The sequence below is a fragment of the Chiloscyllium plagiosum genome, unplaced genomic scaffold (genome assembly GCF_037043375.1).
Source record: "Chiloscyllium plagiosum isolate Xiang-an unplaced genomic scaffold, Cpla_swu_hap1 HiC_scaffold_45, whole genome shotgun sequence".
Classification (NCBI taxonomy): Eukaryota; Metazoa; Chordata; class Chondrichthyes; order Orectolobiformes; family Hemiscylliidae; genus Chiloscyllium; species Chiloscyllium plagiosum.
In genome coordinates this window covers 44,466,587-44,471,400 of record NW_028270183.1, presented here as the reverse complement: position 1 = coordinate 44,471,400, position 4,814 = coordinate 44,466,587, and the positions used below count along the sequence as shown (strand labels likewise).

At 44.7% G+C, this 4,814-nt stretch overlaps 1 non-coding gene across 1 annotated transcript; it reads left to right on the top strand.

Annotated features, from left to right (window-relative positions):
• The first annotated feature begins 1,031 nt into the window (after positions 1 to 1,031).
• trnai-aau (transfer RNA isoleucine (anticodon AAU)) lies at positions 1,032 to 1,105 on the top strand. The gene has a single exon. It is a non-coding gene; the product is annotated as a tRNA-Ile (tRNA).
• Positions 1,106 to 4,814: the final 3,709 nt, after the last annotated feature.

Here is a 4,814-nt window from a genome sequence, read left to right as displayed (position 1 = left end):
AACTCGTCCATTCCGAACAGATATCTTCAATTGATCCAGCCGCGATTGCATGCATTTGACCCATGTCTCTCTAAACCCTGCCTATTCAAATACACGTCCAGATTCCTTAAAAGTATTGGAATTTTACCATCCATCACCAGCTCGTCTGGCAACTTGATCCAGAAACGCACCACCCTCTGCGCGCAGCCATTGCCCATCACTGCCTTTCCAATTCTCGTACTCCCACACCTGATTTATACCCTCTAGTTCTGCACTGCCACACCTGAGCGAAAGAAACTTGTCTATTTACCCGATTCATGCCCCTCATGATTGAAAAGCCTCCATAAGCTCCGCTCCCAGCCTCTGACACGCCAGGCAATATAGTGAGTGTGTGTTCAGCCTGCAACCGTTTGCACCTTTTCCATTTTCAAATGGAGGATGTAGCATGCTGTCTGAAGCAATCATCTTAGCATCTGATCTGTCACTGACGACCGCTGCAGGAAGGCGTGATAACTTTCTAAATATGCTGTCAAACGAAGATTGAATTAGCAACATGAGTGATTGAGCAAAACGTGCAATTGGCGTCTGAGCTGTTGCTGACACCAAAGCAACTGCGTCGTTCGGGAGCAGAAAAAATCCCACTGTTAGATTTCAATTCAAATGCATTTGGCATAAGGTTCGTAGCAGTTTATCAGCAGCACATAACGCTGACTCCAAAAGTCTGTGAGTATCCAGAAGAACAGTGAGCGATCGTTGAAGGGACGTTTCGACAGACGATATTTTTCAACATGACAAGCTGCAGCTGAGCTGGTGGCATTGCGATTGAAATTGCACGCGTCCGGACATTGTGCTTCATTTTGAATATCAGAGCAAATGGTTAAGTCGAGTATGCGCGTTCGGAAAAGTAAATGCTTTTTTTTCGTTGAAAAGCTTTGCAACGAAAGGAAATACTTCAGACTATCGTGCGATCGACATGAAGCAGAAAATGAACAGCCGCCGTGGTTGTGAGCACCGGCAATATAGGCATTTACTTTCGCTGACTGTGCTGTGTTGGTCGGTTAGCTCAGCTGGTTAGAGCGTGGTGCTAATAACGCCAAGGTCGTGGGTTCAATCCCCGCACTGAACACGAGAGGCGCTTCCGTCGTTAGCTGGGCTGTGTCAGTGTTCGCCGTGGCTTTTACTTTCACCGTCTGCAAGAACTTGTCACATGGTCGGTTGAGATGTGTGCTCATTCGAAAGGCGACCATCGCTGTCATGGAACATCAACCCGCTGGTCCCATGCCGGATCTCAGCTGCGTTGCTATTTTACCAAACAACGTGCTCCACCAAACCACGAAACAGGAAGCCTCACCTGCGCAATAAAACATTTGACAGGGCTAGACGCACGACTTGATCGCCGTACCCATGATGACTGCTGGATGTTGTCTGCAGCAAATCAATCAGTCTCAATTGTTTTCACAAACAAATGCAAATCATGAAATATATGCAGTATTAAGCAGACCTGGCACAGTCTCGGAGCAGAACCAGAGTTCAGGCTTCAATTCAAATCAAAGATTCGTTCATGTTATTTTCCTTGATCTCTGTTAATACTTGTCACGCGACTTCCAAAAGGAATTCATTCGCTTGCTCACCTCTCATGCACAGAAGCTGGAGTTATCATGACACCAGCAATATCATAGAGCCATTAATAAAATAAAATTACTGCGGATGCTGGAATCTGAAACCAAAAGAGAAAATGCTGGAAAGTCTCAGCACGTCTGGCACCATCTGCAAGGAGAGAAAAGAGCTGACGTTTCGAGTCGAACTGATCCTTTGTTAAAGATAAAAAAGGGGGAGAATTAGGGAGCTGTTTACACCAGGCTGAGAGATGGTGAGTCAGGGCTCCAGATGCAAAGGTGATAAGGAGAGTGCATGGAGAGATCTAAGGGAGATTAGGAGCCGTGAATGACGCAGGCTGTAGCCAGTGCTATGTGACAAAATATGTGGGGGATGGGTGAAGCAGAGACAAAATGGAAAACAGGGGAGAAGGGTAGCAAAGTGGGAAGAGGAAAGGAAAAAGATATTGAGAGAGTGGGGAGCGAGAGAAAGCGAGACAATCAAGAAATAAGAGTTACAGAACAATGAAAAAAACACAAATAAAAAAGATAAATAAAATAATTGAAATAAAATTACCTGAAGTTGTTTGAATTCAACAACTTGAGACAATTTTACTTCATTGATTTTATTTATCTTTTTTATCATTTCACCTGCACTATCATAGAGCTCATTAGATATGGACAGCACTGAAAACACAGTCTTCGGTCGAACTCGTCCATTCCGAACAGATATCTTCAATTGATTCAGCCGCGATTGCATGCATTTGACCCATGTCTCTCTAAACCCTGCCTATTCAAATACACGTCCAGATTCCTTAAAAGTATTGGAATTTTACCATCCATCACCAGCTCGTCTGGCAACTTGATCCAGAAACGCACCACCCTCTGCGCGCAGCCATTGCCCATCACTGCCTTTCCAATTCTCGTACTCCCACACCTGATTTATACCCTCTAGTTCTGCACTGCCACACCTGAGCGAAAGAAACTTGTCTATTTACCCGATTCATGCCCCTCATGATTGAAAAGCCTCCATAAGCTCCGCTCCCAGCCTCTGACACGCCAGGCAATATCGTGAGTGTGTGTTCAGCCTGCAACCGTTTGCACCTTTTCCATTTTCAAATGGAGGATGTAGCATGCTGTCTGAAGCAATCATCTTAGCATCTGATCTGTCACTGACGACCGCTGCAGGAAGGCGTGATAACTTTCTAAATATGCTGTCAAACGAAGATTGAATTAGCAACATGAGTGATTGAGCAAAACGTGCAATTGGCGTCTGAGCTGTTGCTGACACCAAAGCAACTGCGTCGTTCGGGAGCAGAAAAAATCCCACTGTTAGATTTCAATTCAAATGCATTTGGCATAAGTTTCGTAGCAGTTTATCAGCAGCACATAACGCTGACTCCAAAAGTCTGTGAGTATCCAGAAGAACAGTGAGCGATCGTTGAAGGGACGTTTCGACAGACGATATTTTTCAACATGACAAGCTGCAGCTGAGCTGGTGGCATTGCGATTGAAATTGCACGCGTCCGGACATTGTGCTTCATTTTGAATATCAGAGCAAATGGTTAAGTCGAGTATGCGCGTTCGGAAAAGTAAATGCTTTTTTTTTCGTTGAAAAGCTTTGCAACGAAAGGAAATACTTCAGACGATCGTGCGATCGACATGAAGCAGAAAATGAACAGCCGCCGTGGTTGTGAGCACCGGCAATATAGGCATTTACTTTCGCTGCTTGTGCTGTGTTGGTCGGTTAGCTCAGCTGGTTAGAGCGTGGTGCTAATAACGCCAAGGTCGTGGGTTCAATCCCTGCAGTGACCACGAGTGGCGCTTCCGTCGTTAGCAGGGCTGTGTCAGTGTTCGCCGTGGCTTTTACTTTCACCGTCTGCAAGAACTTGTCACAAGATCGGTTGAGATGTGTGCTCATTCGAAAGGCGACCATCGCTGTCATGGAACATCAACCCGCTGGTCCCATGCCGGATCTCAGCTGCGTTGCTATTTTTCCAAACAACGTGTTCCAACAAACCACGAAACAGGAAGCCTCACCTGCGCAATAAAACATTAAACAGGGATAGACGCACGACTTGATCGCCGTACCCATGATGACCGCTGGATGTTGTCTGCAGCAAATCAATCAGTCTCAATTGTTTTCACAAACAAATGCAAATCATGAAATATATGCAGTATTAAGCAGACCTGGCACAGTCTCGGAGCAGAACCAGAGTTCAGGCTTCAATTCAAATCAAAGATTCGTTCATGTTATTTTCCTTGATCTCTGTTAATACTTGTCACGCGACTTCCAAAAGGAATTCATTCGCTTGCTCACCTCTCATGCATAGAAGCTGGAGTTATCATGACACCAGCAATATCATAGAGCCATTAATAAAATAAAATTACTGCGGATGCTGGAATCTGAAACCAAAAGAGAAAATGCTGGAAAGTCTCAGCACGTCTGGCACCATCTGCAAGGAGAGAAAAGAGCTGACGTTTCGAGTCGAACTGATCCTTTGTTAAAGATAAAAAAGGGGGAGAATTAGGGAGCTGTTTACACCAGGCTGAGAGATGGTGAGTCAGGGCTCCAGATGCAAAGGTGATAATGAGAGTGCATGGAGATATCTAAGGGAGATTAGGAGCCGTGAATGACGCAGGCTGCAGCCAGTGCTCTGTGACAAAATATGTGGGGGATGGGTGAAGCAGAGACAAAATGGAAAACAGGGGAGAAGGGTAGCAAAGTGGGAAGAGGAAAGGAAAAAGATATTGAGAGAGTGGGGAGCGAGAGAAAGAGAGACAATCAAGAAATAAGAGTTACAGAACAATGAAAAAAACACAAATAAAAAAGATAAATAAAATAATTGAAATAAAATTACCTGAAGTTGTTTGAATTCAACAACTTGAGACAATTTTACTTCATTGATTTTATTTAGCTTTTTTATCATTTCACCTGCACTATCATAGAGCTCATTAGATATGGACAGCACTGAAATCACAGTCGTCGGTCGAACTCGTCCATTCCGAACAGATATCTTCAATTGATCCAGCCGCGATTGCATGCATTTGACCCATGTCTCTCTAAACCCTGCCTATTCAAATACACGTCCAGATTCCTTAAAAGTATTGGAATTTTACCACCCATCACCAGCTCGTCTGGCAACTTGTTCCAGAAACGCACCACCCTCTGCGCGCAGCCATCGCCCATCACTGCCTTTCCAATTCTCGTACTCCCACACCTGATTTATACCCTCTAGT